Here is an 18,503-nt window from a genome sequence, read left to right on the forward strand (position 1 = left end):
ATACGGCCCGGATCCGGCTGACTACGTCATGCGTTGTGGTCGTGTCTAGAAGTAGGTCCTCCACCTGATCTGGATACGGCCCGGATCCGGCTGACTACGTCATGCGTTGTGGTCGTGTCTAGGCGCAGGTCCTCCATCTGATCTGGATACGGCCTGGATCCGGCTGACTACGTCATGCGTTGTGGTCGTGTCTAGGCGCAGGTCCTCCATCTGATCTGGATACGGCCCGGATCCGGCTGACTACATCATGCGTTGTGGTCGTGTCTAGGCGCAGGTCCTCCATCTGATCTGGATACGGCCCGGATCCGGCTGACTACATCATGCGTTGTGGTCGTGTCTAGGCGCAGATCCTCCATCTGATCTGGATACGCCCCGGATCCTGCTGACTACATCATGCGTTGTGGTCGTTTCTAGGCGCAGATCCTCCATCTGATCTGGATACGGCCCGGATCCGGCTGACTACGTCATGCGTTGTGGTCGTGTCTAGGAGCAGGTCCTCCATCTGATCTGGATACGGCCCGGATCCGGCTGACTACATCATGCGTTGTGGTCGTGTCTAGGCGCAGGTCCTCCATCTGATCTGGATACGGCCCGGATCCGGCTGACTACATCATGCGTTGTGGTCGTGTCTAGGCGCAGATCCTCCATCTGATCTGGATACGGCCCGGATCCGGCTGACTACGTCATGCGTTGTGGTCGTGTCTAGGCGCAGGTCCTCCATCTGATCTGGATACGGCCTGGATCCGGCTGACTACGTCATGCGTTGTGGTCGTGTCTAGGCGCAGGTCCTCCATCTGATCTGGATACGGCCCGGATCCGGCTGACTACATCATGCGTTGTGGTCGTGTCTAGGCGCAGGTCCTCCATCTGATCTGGATACGGCCCGGATCCGGCTGACTACATCATGCGTTGTGGTCGTGTCTAGGCGCAGATCCTCCATCTGATCTGGATACGCCCCGGATCCGGCTGACTACATCATGCGTTGTGGTCGTGTCTAGGCGCAGATCCTCCATCTGATCTGGATACGGCCCGGATCCGGCTGACTACGTCATGCGTTGTGGTCGTGTCTAGGAGCAGGTCCTCCATCTGATCTGGATACGGCCCGGATCCGGCTGACTACATCATGCGTTGTGGTCGTGTCTAGGCGCAGGTCCTCCATCTGATCTGGATACGGCCCGGATCCGGCTGACTACATCATGCGTTGTGGTCGTGTCTAGGCGCAGATCCTCCATCTGATCTGGATACGCCCCGGATCCGGCTGACTACATCATGCGTTGTGGTCATGTCTAGGTGCAGGTCCTCCATCTGATCTGGATACGGCCCGGATCCGGCTGACTACTTCATGCGTTGTGGTCGTGTCTAGGCGCAGGTCCTCCATCTGATCTGGATACTGCTCGGATCCGGCTGACTACATCATGCGTTGTGGTCGTGTCTAGGCGCAGGTCCTCCATCTGATCTGGATACGGCCCGGATCCGGCTGACTACATCATGCGTTGTGGTCGTGTCTAGGCGCAGGTCCTCCATCTGATCTGGATACGGCTCGGATCCGGCTGACTACGTCATGCGTTGTGGTCGTGTCTAGGCGCAGGTCCTCCATCTGATTTGGAAACAATCATTGATTCTGTTATTTTCCTTTAGTTTATCTAGTTTATCACTGTAAAGCTGCTTTGAAACGATCTGTACTGTATAAAGTGATGTAGAAATAAAGCTTAATTAACTTAATTAACAAGCACTAATGAGAAGAATGATGACTGTATGATCAGGTGAGTGAGTCCTGAGACTTTGACACTGGTTTGCTTCTCCATACTAATCATTTATCCTGTTCTGCCGTGCGACTCCATTCAACACGGACATCCGACTTCACTTTATTCTGCTTTACAGGAAAAATGAGCCACAGCCAAAAGCATTGACGCAAAGTGTAGGGCAGATCTGTGTGTGTGTGTGTGTGTGTGTGTTTGTGAGTGTGTGTGTGTGTGTGTGTGTGTGTGTGTGTGTGTGTGTGTGTTCATCGCTCCGGATGCTCAGGGTCAGTAAATGGAGACATGGAGTTTGTGTCCCACCCAAAGAGAGCTGCTGTTTCTCATGCCCTGCTCTCGCCTGGCACAGGATTATGGGTAGGGCTCTGTAGCTGTGTGTGTGTGTGTGTGTGTGTGTGTGTGTGTGTGTGTGTGTGTGTGTGTGTGTGTGTGTGTGTGTGTGTGTGAGAGTGTGTGTGTGTGTCTCGTGCAGCCCAACCCATACACGACTGATCCTGCCATACAAACTCAGACACCCCGTTACGCCCGGGTTTTGTTTAAAGTCACAGAATCGGATCGTCTGCCAGGGAACTAAACCGTTTAAACGGTCATGAATATCCTTTTTTTTTAAATAGGTCATTTCTGAGGAAAAATCTTATGTCCATATGTCCTTTCGATAGATCTTTCTGTCAGACAGACAGACAGATAGACAGACAGACAGACAGATACATAGATGGATGGATATATAGATGGATGGATAGATGGATGGATAGATAGATAGATAGATAGATAGATAGATAGATAGATAGATAGATAGATAGATAGATAGATAGATAGATTAGTGTGTCGTGGCCACAGGAAATGAATCTGTGCTGAGAGCTTTGAGTTTCCCGGGTTCATGGTCACATGTTCTTCCTCAGTGTTTCCGTCTTGTTTTCCAGCACAAATATGTTAACATTCTTAAAGTAAGATACATTTAGAGAGAGAGAGAGAGAGAGAGAGTGTGTGTGTGTGTATGTGTGTGTGTGTGTGTGTGTGTGTTCATCACCAGGGCTCTGACGGCAGCAGTGGCAGCAGTGAGCTCTCTGATTGGCTGAGAGTGTCAGCGAGTGGGAGACTGACTCATCATAGGTGGGCTGAACAAACGCTGACGAGAGAGAGAGAGAGAGAGAGAGAGAGAGAGTCATGTTCACAGTGAGGTTCGACTCTTGTTTTATCTGAGATCACAGCTGACATTTAGATCCTTCTCTCCTGAGTTCTGGACACGCTGACGAAACCTTCATATAAGCCAGAGGTGCCTAAAAACAAGTGTGTGTGTGTGTGAACATCTCAGTTCTGTCCTCATTTACTTCTGTCTTTCCTCAGCACAGAATCAGATGTTCAGCAGAATGTTCACGCTGCTCTTTCCCATACAGTGAAGACAAAAAACACTCTTTATCATCAACGCAATTCATCTGTGTTTCAGTTTTGAGACTAGATACATTTTACTTGTGACACTTTAAGAAGTGGGGTCAGCGAGCCGGCATTGGAGTGAGGCTACGATTGTCCCCGCACAGACCTGCTGTTCCCAGCGTCTTTCTAGCTAACACCCGCTGTCTCGTTAACAAGATAGACGACGTGACATTGCGGGTTACCAACAACCGCCTGGACATCTGCATCGCGGTGTTTACGGAGACCCGGTTGCATGAAAACATCCGTCGAGCTAGCCGTCGCTCCCTTTTCCGCGCAGACCGCACAGCTAACTCCGGTACGGCAAGAGCAGGAGGTGTGTGTGCGTTTACGGCTTGTTTTCCGGATTTGGAATTTTTTACGTTTTACCTGCCCAGGGAATCCTCACCTGTCTTCATCACTGCTGTTTACGTCCACCCCAAGCTAATGTTAAGCTAGCCATGGCAAAGCGACATGGTGCTGTCTGTAAGCAGCAAAACACCCAGAGAGCTTTTTTATTGTGGCAGGTGATTTTAATCACTCATGTCTAAAAGGCTGTTCTGCAGTCCTGTCTTACATCAGTTTCTGCACAGACATTGTAACCTTGAAAAAACAAATCAAGGTGTACCCCAAGTTTAATAACAGAGTGCGGGATCTGCTCAGAGACATGGCACTGAGATCACGAGACAGGGAGGAGACCTGGAGCCTGAACACTGACCTGAACACTGACCTGGAGCCTGAACACTGACCTGAACACTGACCTGAACACTGACCTGGAGCCTGAACACTGACCTGGAGCCTGAACACTGACCTGGAGCCTGAACACTGACCTGGAGCCTGAACACTGACCTGAACACTGACCTGGAGCCTGAACACTGACCTGAACACTGACCTGAACTCTGACCTGGAGCCTGAACACTGACCTGAACACTGACCTGAACTCTGACCTGGAGCCTGAACACTGACCTGGAGCCTGACCTGGAGCCTGACCTGGAGCCTGACCTGGAGCCTGACCTGGAGCCTGAACACTGACCTGGAGCCTGAACACTGACCTGAACACTGACCTGGAGCCTGACCTGAACACTGACCTGGAGCCTGAACACTGACCTGAACACTGACCTGAACTCTGACCTGGAGCCTGAACACTGACCTGAACACTGACCTGAACACTGACCTGGAGCCTGAACACTGACCTGAACACTGACCTGAACACTGACCTGGAGCCTGAACACTGACCTGAACACTGACCTGGAGCCTGACCTGGAGCCTGAACATTGACCTGGAGCCTGACCTGGAGCCTGAACACTGACCTGGAGCCTGAACACTGACCTGAACACTGACCTGGAGCCTGAACACTGACCTGAACACTGACCTGGAGCCTGAACACTGACCTGAACACTGACCTGAACACTGACCTGGAGCCTGAACACTGACCTGAACACTGACCTGGAGCCTGAACACTGACCTGAACACTGACCTGAACACTGACCTGGAGCCTGAACATTGACCTGGAGCCTGACCTGGAGCCTGAACACTGACCTGGAGCCTGAACACTGACCTGGAGCCTGAACACTGACCTGAACACTGACCTGAATACTGACCTGGAGCCTGAACACTGACCTGGAGCCTGAACACTGACCTGAACACTGACCTGGAGCCTGAACACTGACCTGAACACTGACCTGGAGCCTGAACACTGACCTGAACACTGACCTGGAGCCTGACCTGGAGCCTGAACATTGACCTGGAGCCTGACCTGGAGCCTGAACACTGACCTGGAGCCTGAACACTGACCTGAACACTGACCTGGAGCCTGAACACTGACCTGAACACTGACCTGGAGCCTGAACACTGACCTGAATACTGACCTGGAGCCTGAACACTGACCTGGAGCCTGACCTGGAGCCTGAACACTGACCTGAACACTGACCTGGAGCCTGAACACTGACCTGAACACTGACCTGGAGCCTGAACACTGACCTGGAGCCTGAACACTGACCTGAACACTGACCTGGACCCTGAACACCACCGTTAGAAGAGCCCAGCAGAGACTGTTCTTCCTGAGGACCCTGAGACGCAACAGGTTAGGGTTAGGAGACTGCTGATCAGCTTCTCCCGCTGCACAATAGAAAGTATTTTAACATACTGTTGTACTGTGTGGTATTCCTGCTACAGGTTGTATAGACCAGCATTTCCCAACCGGGGTGCCTTCTGGCGAGAGCAGGGGTGCCGTGTAAAAACTCCATCAAACATTTAAAAATTGCTAAAATGTGTAAAAAAAAAATTTTTTACCATCAATCTCGGATCATCAGACGTCTCTAATAACAACAAATAATGCGCACAAATTTATAATAAAAATGCAAATCATAAGTTTTCGCCATTGAATTGCGGAGGTTGCGCTTGCACGTGATTTTATTCCTGTGCCTCATTACCAGTGCGTCCACATAAAGCTGCCTAGTTTTCATTGTTGCGCTTACGGTCAAATACACACGAAAACATTGTCACAACATCCATCTTGCCGCGTATTCACATAAACACATCAGTTATGTCCGTGCTGCTGTCAACGGTAACGCGCGAGATTAATGTTTTTCAGTTTAACGAGTTAAAAATATTTTACGCAATTAAAGCAGCATCCGTTTTTTTTTCTGTCATCCTTTGGCTAGCGTTACATTATATAATCACGTTCTTCTTCATGCAAATGCTTTTAAACCATGCAAGCGAGAAAATACAAAAGAGAATGCGCTGTCTGTGATGCTGACACACACGACACACACGACGCACAGAACGATGCGCGCCAGAATCGACTTCTCTTTCGCTTTGAGTATCCTCATGAGAGCAGTCTTAAATTAGTTAAATAAAGTCTTAAATGAACGTTAAGAGTTGTGAGAAAATGGGACGCGTGTGGGATCCACATGTGACATCAGAATCAAATAACACTTCATTCATAAAAAGATGCCATTAAACAATTATTTGAAATATACTGTCTTTATGTTGTTTCTACATTCATTTGGAGATTAACTGTGAAATTATTACATAAAATATATTAAAAACAAGCTATCTGGTGCAATTATAACAAAATTATCCCAATATAAAAACACAAATACACTGAGTGAGCAAACATTTAGGTGAGATTTGCAATGGTAATTGAGCAATGTTTATATATGAATAAAAGCCTTAATTAAATATGTCATCATGTAAAGTGATCTCTTCAGAAGAAATGAATGATTTCCTAGACTTGATGGACAAAAAAATTTGATAATATTAAAAATATCTATATGACAGTAGGCCTATACGGCAGTTCTTCCCTGTGGTATTGAAAATTGATACATTTCAAGGTATAGTATCAAAGTAGTATCGTGACAACACTAGTGTAGGGTGCCACACGGGTGCCTTGACTGAAAAAAGGTTGGGAAACACTGGGATAGACGGCTGAAGGGATTGTCGGCTCCCCCCTTCCAAACCTGTGTGACATCCAAAAACAAAACCCCTCACACCCCGAAACCCCTTTATCAGCTCGGGCAGACTGAGAACCCCAGGAGCAGTTTCTTCCCCAGAGAAGAAGTCATACCTTCAACAATACCATTAACATTTAGTTTACCTATACACACACACACACACGCATACAACACACATAACATACACGCAGATAAAGCTGTAACACCTGGGCTTAATGCAATAATGGACTATGTGAAATGGCTTTTTGTGTTTTATTTGTTGTATATTTACAATATACAACAAGTATTTATTTAAATTTAATTTAAATATTTAAGTTTAGTATTTATTTATATTAAGGGTTAAATGTATTTTAATGTGAAATGCTAAATAATTTTTATTTTCTATTTTAATGCTGCAGATCGGATTGCTCCAATAAAATTTCGTTGTATGCAATATGCAATAACAATAAAGATCAAATATAATCTAATAAGATCTTAAACATTAGTTAATACACTAGTTAACATGAACATTCCCAGACAGCAACAGATCCGGCCCACATCTGGTACACGTGGATTTCATCTGGGCCGACACTATGTTGCTGTCTGGGTTCCCGTCCTACTTTAAGAGTCTTTAATCTTAATGTCTGAATGTCATTGCATTAGATAATCAAGTCAATGTCGTTTATTGTAAAGAAAAATGCTAAAACACACTTTGCAAACAAAATGTTTAACAGAAAAGGTTTGAGTTAATATTCAGTAATATTATTGATTATCAGATAACAACAAAACTTGAGCTGAATAATGACACCTTCGTCTTTATAGAGCTGCTTCTACCTGACATTGAATTTGATTCCTAATTGATTAATTTTACAACATTACTACAGCTTTGAAACATCCTGTATTGTATAAAGATGAAGGCATTTGATCTAATGCATGATGTTGACTTCAGTGAGTCGTTTGCATCCCACTTCTGATGATTGACGCACTTTCTCTGGATGATACAGAGGAAGGGTGACTGTGAAAGTTCAGGTCCAGAATAGTTTTCCTGGGTGAATCCGTCACGGCTTCATATGGATCGGCATCTGCAGGTGTGCGTCACTCTGTTGCCACGGCAATGTCTTCAGAAGTGCTGCTAATGAGAACTCGTTAAACACGAGCCTACAGACAGAACGGGTCATACGGGAGGATTCTGGCAGAGGAACCAGTTACTAACCATCATGTGCTTCTGTGAAGGTTGATTAAATGGGATAAAACAGGTGATGATGCTCCATATTCAGATTTTGAATGTAGAGAAACATCTATGTGTGTCACAGTCAAGATAACCTGCAATCATGTTCTTCCTCTGTGTTTCTGTCTTGTTTTCCAGCAAATAAAAAAATAAAAAATCAAGAAATTTTTACTGAAGAAGCAGAATGACTGAAGATATTTAGTCTTGTTTAAGCAAAAATGCATCAAGTTAAGTGAGTTTGTGCTTAAAACAAGAACAAATATCTGCCAATGGAGTCAGAAAAATAATATTGTTTACATTTGAATTAAAAGAATAGCTCACCCAAAAATGAAAATGATGTCATTAATTACTCACCCTCATGTCGTTCCAACCCCATAAGACTTTCGTTCATCTTTGGAACACAAATGAAGATCTTTTTGATGAAATCTGAGAGCTTTCTGTTCCTCCATCGACAGCTACGCAACTACCACTTTGATGCTTTAAAAAGTTCATAAAGACATTGTAAAACGTCTCGGTTACGTATGTAACCCTCGTTCCCTGAAGAAGGTCACGTTCGCCGTTACGTCGACGTGCCGATGTAATTGGGATCCCAATGGAACACGCTATTGTTGCTGCCACATCCAGTGCCCTACGCAAAACTCTCAGACCCCCAACTGTCTGGGGAAGGCCTGCGTAGCGGGAGTTCAAACTGCTGTTCCGTATAACCCACACACTGGAACTCTTGGATATCACTGGGAAAGCGTGCATTTCAAGAGGAGAGGAGCCCTAAGGGAGGTAACATGTGGAGAATACGCATATGGACTGGCCGGTTAGGGGCATTGCAACATATGGAGTGTCACCGGGGTGGCTCCAGCCTGAGAAGGGGGAGACTACACCGGTCAGTGACGGCAGAGTGGACTCTGCCAAGGGAAAGACCCGGGCTCACCACAGGGAGCTGATCGTGGAATAATACACATATGGATTCACCGCAGGGATCACAACATATGGGACCCAGTCTAGCACAGGTTCCACAAGCATACGAGTGCTAGGCCTGGCGTCGGATGCTCCGTCACTTCTGACTGCCGAAGGGTGCGGAGGAACTCTACAGGGTTCGCCTATGTGGGGAACTCAACTGGAGTAAAAAGCACACATATCCGCTCTAAGTGGAGAGGAGTGGTGCAGCAAGCCGACACTAGAGCGGGAACTTCGGTGATACTGGCTGGTTGAAGCAAGCACACGGGAAGAAACTTGTGTTCACGCAGTCCAACACCGACTGGACACGGTTGACCAGTTGACCCGAAGCCCTAGGTGGCTGAGGTGACTGAGCACCATGTCCCTGTGTTCGCACAACTGCTCTCTCGACTGCGCCAGGATGAGCCAGTCATCGAGGTATTTGAGGATACGAACACAAGGCTCTGTGCTTCTGCGTGAGCATCTTGAACGGCAGCCTGTGAAGGGCCCGGTTCAGGACACACAGGTCCAAGATTGGCCTTTCTTGGTTACAATAAAGTGCAGGCTGTATAAACCGGTCTTCATATCGGCAGGAGGGACTGGCTTGATTGAGTCCTTCGCCAGAAGGACTGCGATCTCTGCCCGGAGCACAGGGGCACAGTCCTACAGAACTCTAACAACAACAGTGCTGAGGCACCCAGGGAATGGCCGCAGTGTACAGCAGTACTCTATGCGGACAGTACTCTATACATTTAAGCTTCAGCAAGAACCAGTGAGCTTCATTCTCGTGTTATGCAGCACGTTTGAGCTTCTCAAGAACCAATGAGGTTCATTCTCGTGTTACGCAGCAAGTTTGAGCTTCAGCAAGAACCAATGAGCTTCATTCTCGTGTTACGCAGCACGTTTGAGCTTCTCAAGAACCAATGAGCTTCATTCTCTTGTTACGCAGTAAGTTTGAGCTTCTCAAGAACCAATGAGGTTCATTCTCGTGTTACGCAGTAAGTTTGAGCTTCTCAAGAACCAATGAGGTTCATTCTCTTGTTACGCAGTAAGTTTGAGCTTCTCAAGAACCAATGAGGTTCATTCTCATGTTACGCAGCACGTTTGAGCTTCTCAAGAACCAATGAGGTTCATTCTCTTGTTACGCAGTAAGTTTGAGCTTCTCAAGAACCAATGAGGTTCATTCTCATGTTACGCAGTAAGTTTGAGCTTCTCAAGAACCAATGAGGTTCATTCTCTTGTTACGCAGTAAGTTTGAGCTTCTCAAGAACCAATGAGCTTCATTCTCTTGTTACTCAGTAAGTTTGAGCTTCTCAAGAACCAATGATCTTCATTCTCGTGTTATGCAGCACGTTTGAGCTTCTCAAGAACCAATGAGCTTCATTCTCTTGTTACGCAGTAAGTTTGAGCTTCTCAAGAACCAATGATCTTCATTCTCGTGTTATGCAGCACGTTTGAGCTTCTCAAGAACCAATGAGGTTCATTCTCGTGTTACGCAGCACGTTTGAGCTTCTCAAGAACCAATGAGGTTCATTCTCTTGTTACGCAGTAAGTTTGAGCTTCTCAAGAACCAATGATCTTCATTCTCGTGTTATGCAGCACGTTTGAGCTTCTCAAGAACCAATGAGCTTCATTCTCTTGTTACGCAGTAAGTTTGAGCTTCTCAAGAACCAATGATCTTCATTCTCGTGTTATGCAGCACGTTTGAGCTTCTCAAGAACCAATGAGGTTCATTCTCGTGTTACGCAGCACGTTTGAGCTTCTCAAGAACCAATGAGCTTCATTCTCTTGTTACGCAGTAAGTTTGAGCTTCTCAAGAACCAATGATCTTCATTCTCGTGTTATGCAGCACGTTTGAGCTTCTCAAGAACCAATGAGGTTCATTCTCGTGTTACGCAGCACGTTTGAGCTTCTCAAGAACCAATGAGGTTCATTCTCGTGTTACGCAGCAAGTTTGAGCTTCAGTAAGAACCAATGATCTTCATTCTCGTGTTATGCAGCACGTTTGAGCTTCTCAAGAACCAATGAGCTTCATTCTCGTGTTACGCAGCACGTTTGAGCTTCTCAAGAACCAATGATCTTCATTCTCGTGTTATGCAGCACGTTTGAGCTTCTCAAGAACCAATGATCTTCATTCTCGTGTTATGCAGCACGTTTGAGCTTCTCAAGAACCAATGAGGTTCATTCTCTTGTTACGCAGTAAGTTTGAGCTTCTCAAGAACCAATGATCTTCATTCTCGTGTTATGCAGCACGTTTGAGCTTCTCAAGAACCAATGAGGTTCATTCTCATGTTACGCAGCACGTTTGAGCTTCTCAAGAACCAATGAGGTTCATTCTCGTGTTACGCAGCAAGTTTGAGCTTCAGCAAGAACCAATGAGCTTCATTCTCGTGTTACGCAGCAAGTTTGAGCTTCTCAAGAACCAATGAGGTTCATTCTCGTGTTACGCAGCAAGTTTGAGCTTCAGCAAGAACCAATGAGCTTCATTCTCGTGTTACGCAGCAAGTTTGAGCTTCAGCAAGAACCAATGAGCTTCATTCTCATGTTACGCAGCACGTTTGAGCTTCTCAAGAACCAATGAGGTTCATTCTCGTGTTACGCAGCAAGTTTGAGCTTCAGCAAGAACCAATGAGGTTCATTCTCGTGTTACGCAGCATGTTTCAGCTTCTCAAGAACCAATGAGCTTCATTCTCGTGTTACGCAGCAAGTTTGAGCTTCAGCAAGAACCAATGAGCTTCATTCTCGTGTTACGCAGCACGTTTGAGCTTCTTAAGAACCAATGAGGTTCATTCTCGTGTTATGCAGCACGTTTGAGCTTCAGCAAGAACCAATGAGCTTCATTCTCGTGTTACGCAGCACGTTTGAGCTTCAGCAAGAACCAATGAGTTTCATTCTCGTGTTACGCAGCACGTTTGAGCTTCAGCAAGAACCAATGAGGATCATTCTCGTGTTACGCAGCATGTTTCAGCTTCTCAAGAACCAATGAGATTCATTCTCGTGTTACGCAGCATGTTTGAGCTTCTCAAGAACCAATGAGGTTCATTCTCGTGTTACGCAGCACGTTTGAGCTTCTCAAGAACCAATGAGGTTCATTCTCGTGTTACGCAGCAAGTTTGAGCTTCAGCAAGAACCAATGAGCTTCATTCTTGTGTTACGCAGCACGTTTGAGCTTCAGCAAGAACCAATGAGCTTCATTCTCGTGTTACGCAGCACGTTTGAGCTTCTCAAGAACCAATGAGGTTCATTCTCGTGTTACGCAGCACGTTTGAGCTTCTCAAGAACCAATGAGCTTCATTCTCTTGTTACGCAGTAAGTTTGAGCTTCTCAAGAACCAATGAGGTTCATTCTCGTGTTACGCAGTAAGTTTGAGCTTCTCAAGAACCAATGAGGTTCATTCTCTTGTTACGCAGTAAGTTTGAGCTTCTCAAGAACCAATGAGGTTCATTCTCATGTTACGCAGCACGTTTGAGCTTCTCAAGAACCAATGAGGTTCATTCTCTTGTTACGCAGTAAGTTTGAGCTTCTCAAGAACCAATGAGGTTCATTCTCATGTTACGCAGTAAGTTTGAGCTTCTCAAGAACCAATGAGGTTCATTCTCTTGTTACGCAGTAAGTTTGAGCTTCTCAAGAACCAATGAGCTTCATTCTCTTGTTACGCAGTAAGTTTGAGCTTGTCAAGAACCAATGATCTTCATTCTCGTGTTATGCAGCACGTTTGAGCTTCTCAAGAACCAATGAGGTTCATTCTCGTGTTACGCAGCACGTTTGAGCTTCTCAAGAACCAATGAGCTTCATTCTCGTGTTACGCAGCACGTTTGAGCTTCTCAAGAACCAATGAGCTTCATTCTCTTGTTACGCAGTAAGTTTGAGCTTCTCAAGAACCAATGATCTTCATTCTCGTGTTATGCAGCACGTTTGAGCTTCTCAAGAACCAATGAGGTTCATTCTCGTGTTACGCAGCACGTTTGAGCTTCTCAAGAACCAATGAGGTTCATTCTCGTGTTACGCAGCACGTTTGAGCTTCTCAAGAACCAATGAGCTTCATTCTCGTGTTACGCAGCACGTTTGAGCTTCTCAAGAACCAATGATCTTCATTCTCGTGTTATGCAGCACGTTTGAGCTTCTCAAGAACCAATGAGCTTCATTCTCGTGTTATGCAGCACGTTTGAGCTTCTCAAGAACCAATGAGCTTCATTCTCGTGTTATGCAGCACGTTTGAGCTTCTCAAGAACCAATGAGCTTCATTCTCGTGTTATGCAGCACGTTTGAGCTTCTCAAGAACCAATGAGCTTCATTCTCGTGTTATGCAGCACGTTTGAGCTTCTCAAGAACCAATGAGGTTCATTCTCTTGTTACGCAGTAAGTTTGAGCTTCTCAAGAACCAATGAGCTTCATTCTCGTGTTATGCAGCACGTTTGAGCTTCTCAAGAACCAATGAGGTTCATTCTCATGTTACGCAGCACGTTTGAGCTTCTCAAGAACCAATGAGGTTCATTCTCGTGTTACGCAGCAAGTTTGAGCTTCAGCAAGAACCAATGAGCTTCATTCTCGTGTTATGCAGCAAGTTTGAGCTTCTCAAGAACCAATGAGGTTCATTCTCGTGTTACGCAGCAAGTTTGAGCTTCAGCAAGAACCAATGAGCTTCATTCTCGTGTTACGCAGCAAGTTTGAGCTTCAGCAAGAACCAATGAGCTTCATTCTCATGTTACGCAGCACGTTTGAGCTTCTCAAGAACCAATGAGGTTCATTCTCGTGTTACGCAGCAAGTTTGAGCTTCAGCAAGAACCAATGAGGTTCATTCTCGTGTTACGCAGCATGTTTCAGCTTCTCAAGAACCAATGAGGTTCATTCTCGTGTTACGCAGCAAGTTTGAGCTTCAGCAAGAACCAATGAGCTTCATTCTCGTGTTACGCAGCAAGTTTGAGCTTCAGCAAGAACCAATGAGCTTCATTCTCGTGTTACGCAGCACGTTTGAGCTTCTCAAGAACCAATGAGGTTCATTCTCGTGTTATGCAGCACGTTTGAGCTTCAGCAAGAACCAATGAGCTTCATTCTCGTGTTACGCAGCACGTTTGAGCTTCAGCAAGAACCAATGAGTTTCATTCTCGTGTTACGCAGCACGTTTGAGCTTCAGCAAGAACCAATGAGGATCATTCTCGTGTTACGCAGCACGTTTCAGCTTCTCAAGAACCAATGAGATTCATTCTCGTGTTACGCAGCATGTTTGAGCTTCTCAAGAACCAATGAGGTTCATTCTCGTGTTACGCAGCACGTTTGAGCTTCAGCAAGAACCAATGAGTTTCATTCTCGTGTTACGCAGCACGTTTGAGCTTCAGCAAGAACCAATGAGGTTCATTCTCGTGTTACGCAGCACGTTTGAGCTTCAGCAAGAACCAATGAGCTTCATTCTCGTGTTACGCAGCACGTTTGAGCTTCAGCAAGAACCAATGAGGTTCATTCTCGTGTTACGCAGCAAGTTTGAGCTTCAGCAAGAACCAATGAGCTTCATTCTCGTGTTACGCAGCAAGTTTGAGCTTCAGCAAGAACCAATGAGCTTCATTCTCGTGTTACGCAGCACGTTTGAGCTTCTCAAGAACCAATGAGGTTCATTCTCGTGTTATGCAGCACGTTTGAGCTTCAGCAAGAACCAATGAGGTTCATTCTCGTGTTATGCAGCACGTTTGAGCTTCTCAAGAACCAATGAGCTTCATTCTCTTGTTACGCAGCAAGTTTGAGCTTCAGTAAGAACCAATGAGCTTCATTCTCGTGTTACGCAGCAAGTTTGAGCTTCAGTAAGAACCAATGAGCTTCATTCTCGTGTTACGCAGCACGTTTGAGCTTCTCAAGAACCAATGAGGTTCATTCTCGTGTTACGCAGCACGTTTGAGCTTCTCAAGAACCAATGAGGTTCATTCTCGTGTTACGCAGCACGTTTGAGCTTCTCAAGAACCAATGAGGTTCATTCTCGTGTTACGCAGCAAGTTTGAGCTTCAGTAAGAACCAATGAGCTTCATTCTCGTGTTACGCAGCACGTTTGAGCTTCAGCAAGAACCAATGAGGTTCATTCTCGTGTTATGCAGCACGTTTGAGCTTCTCAAGAACCAATGAGGTTCATTCTCGTGTTACGCAGCACGTTTGAGCTTCTCAAGAACCAATGAGGTTCATTCTCGTGTTACGCAGCACGTTTGAGCTTCTCAAGAACCAATGAGGTTCATTCTCTTGTTACGCAGCAAGTTTGAGCTTCTCAGGAACCAATGAGGTTCATTCTCGTGTTACGCAGCACGTTTGAGCTTCTCAAGAACCAATGAGGTTCATTCTCGTGTTACGCAGCACGTTTGAGCTTCTCAAGAACCAATGAGGTTCATTCTCGTGTTACGCAGCACGTTTGAGCTTCAGCAAGAGCCAATGAGGTTCATTCTCGTGTTACGCAGCACGTTTGAGCTTCTCAAGAACCAATGAGGTTCATTCTCGTGTTACGCAGCACGTTTGAGCTTCAGCAAGAACCAATGAGGTTCATTCTCGTGTTATGCAGCACGTTTGAGCTTCTCAAGAACCAATGAGCTTCATTCTCTTGTTACGCAGCAAGTTTGAGCTTCAGTAAGAACCAATGAGCTTCATTCTTTTGTTACGCAGTAAGTTTGAGCTTCTCAAGAACCAATGAGGTTCATTCTCTTGTTACGCAGTAAGTTTGAGCTTCTCAAGAACCAATGAGGTTCATTCTCGTGTTACGCAGCATGTTTGAGCTTCTCAAGAACCAATGAGGTTCATTCTCTTGTTACGCAGTAAGTCTGAGCTTCTCAAGAACCAATGAGCTTCATTCTCTTGTTACGCAGTAAGTCTGAGCTTCTCAAGAACCAATGAGGTTCATTCTCGTGTTACGCAGCATATTTGAGCTTCTCAAGAACCAATGAGGTTCATTCTCGTGTTACGCAGCATATTTGAGCTTCTCAAGAACCAATGAGGTTCATTCTCGTGTTATGCAGCACGTTTGAGCTTCAGCAAGAACCAATGAGCTTCATTCTCGTGTTACGCAGCATATTTGAGCTTCTCAAGAACCAATGAGGTTCATTCTCGTGTTACGCAGCATATTTGAGCTTCTCAAGAACCAATGAGGTTCATTCTCGTGTTATGCAGCAAGTTTGAGCTTCTCAAGAACCAATGAGGTTCATTCTCGTGTTACGCAGCACGTTTGAGCTTCAGCAAGAACCAATGAGTTTCATTCTCGTGTTATGCAGCAAGTTTGAGCTTCTCAAGAACCAATGAGGTTCATTCTCGTGTTACGCAGCACGTTTGAGCTTCTCAAGAACCAATGAGGTTCATTCTCGTGTTACGCAGCACGTTTGAGCTTCAGCAAGAACCAATGAGGTTCATTCTCGTGTTACGCAGCAAGTTTGAGCTTCTCAAGAACCAATGAGGTTCATTCTCGTGTTATGCAGCAAGTTTGAGCTTCTCAAGAACCAATGAGGTTCATTCTCGTGTTACGCAGCACGTTTGAGCTTCTCAAGAACCAATGAGGTTCATTCTCGTGTTATGCAGCAAGTTTGAGCTTCTCAAGAACCAATGAGGTTCATTCTCGTGTTACGCAGCACGTTTGAGCTTCTCAAGAACCAATGAGGTTCATTCTCGTGTTACGCAGCACGTTTGAGCTTCAGCAAGAACCAATGAGCTTCATTCTCGTGTTACGCAGCACGTTTGAGCTTCAGCAAGAACCAATGAGGTTCATTCTCGTGTTATGCAGCAAGTTTGAGCTTCTCAAGAACCAATGAGGTTCATTCTCGTGTTACGCAGCACGTTTGAGCTTCAGCAAGAACCAATGAGGTTCATTCTCGTGTTATGCAGCAAGTTTGAGCTTCTCAAGAACCAATGAGGTTCATTCTCGTGTTACGCAGCACGTTTGAGCTTCTCAAGAACCAATGAGGTTCGTTCTCGTGTTACGCAGCATGTTTGAGCTTCCCAAGAACCAATGAGGTTCATTCTCGTGTTACGCAGCACGTTTGAGCTTCTCAAGAACCAATGAGGTTCGTTCTCGTGTTACGCAGCATGTTTGAGCTTCCCAAGAACCAATGAGGTTCATTCTCGTGTTACGCAGCATGTTTGAGCTTCTCAAGAACCAATGAGGTTCATTCTTTTGTTACGCAGTAAGTTTGAGCTTCTCAAGAACCAATGAGGTTCATTCTCTTGTTACGCAGTAAGTTTGAGCTTCTCAAGAACCAATGAGGTTCATTCTCTTGTTACGCAGCACGTTTGAGCTTCTCAAGAACCAATGAGGTTCATTCTCGTGTTACGCAGCACGTTTGAGCTTCTCAAGAACCAATGAGGTTCATTCTCGTGTTACGCAGCACGTTTGAGCTTCTCAAGAACCAATGAGCTTCATTCTCGTGTTACGCAGCACGTTTGAGCTTCTCAAGAACCAATGAGGTTCATTCTCGTGTTACGCAGCACGTTTGAGCTTCTCAAGAACCAATGAGGTTCATTCTCGTGTTACGCAGCATGTTTGAGCTTCTCAAGAACCAATGAGGTTCATTCTTTTGTTACGCAGTAAGTTTGAGCTTCTCAAGAACCAATGAGGTTCATTCTCTTGTTACGCAGTAAGTTTGAGCTTCTCAAGAACCAATGAGGTTCATTCTCTTGTTACGCAGCACGTTTGAGCTTCTCAAGAACCAATGAGGTTCATTCTCGTGTTACGCAGCACGTTTGAGCTTCTCAAGAACCAATGAGGTTCATTCTCGTGTTACGCAGCACGTTTGAGCTTCTCAAGAACCAATGATCTTCATTCTCGTGTTATGCAGCACGTTTGAGCTTCTCAAGAACCAATGAGCTTCATTCTCGTGTTATGCAGCACGTTTGAGCTTCTCAAGAACCAATGATCTTCATTCTCGTGTTATGCAGCACGTTTGAGCTTCTCAAGAACCAATGAGGTTCATTCTCTTGTTACGCAGTAAGTTTGAGCTTCTCAAGAACCAATGATCTTCATTCTCGTGTTATGCAGCACGTTTGAGCTTCTCAAGAACCAATGAGGTTCATTCTCATGTTACGCAGCACGTTTGAGCTTCTCAAGAACCAATGAGGTTCATTCTCGTGTTACGCAGCAAGTTTGAGCTTCAGCAAGAACCAATGAGCTTCATTCTCGTGTTACGCAGCAAGTTTGAGCTTCTCAAGAACCAATGAGGTTCATTCTCGTGTTACGCAGCAAGTTTGAGCTTCAGCAAGAACCAATGAGCTTCATTCTCGTGTTACGCAGCAAGTTTGAGCTTCAGCAAGAACCAATGAGCTTCATTCTCATGTTACGCAGCACGTTTGAGCTTCTCAAGAACCAATGAGGTTCATTCTCGTGTTACGCAGCAAGTTTGAGCTTCAGCAAGAACCAATGAGGTTCATTCTCGTGTTACGCAGCATGTTTCAGCTTCTCAAGAACCAATGAGGTTCATTCTCGTGTTACGCAGCAAGTTTGAGCTTCAGCAAGAACCAATGAGCTTCATTCTCGTGTTACGCAGCAAGTTTGAGCTTCAGCAAGAACCAATGAGCTTCATTCTCGTGTTACGCAGCACGTTTGAGCTTCAGCAAGAACCAATGAGCTTCATTCTCGTGTTATGCAGCACGTTTGAGCTTCTCAAGAACCAATGAGGTTCATTCTCGTGTTATGCAGCACGTTTGAGCTTCAGCAAGAACCAATGAGCTTCATTCTCGTGTTACGCAGCACGTTTGAGCTTCAGCAAGAACCAATGAGTTTCATTCTCGTGTTACGCA

This window comes from Rutilus rutilus (genome assembly GCF_951802725.1).
Source record: "Rutilus rutilus genome assembly, chromosome: 7".
In the NCBI taxonomy this organism is placed as follows: domain Eukaryota; kingdom Metazoa; phylum Chordata; class Actinopteri; order Cypriniformes; family Leuciscidae; genus Rutilus; species Rutilus rutilus.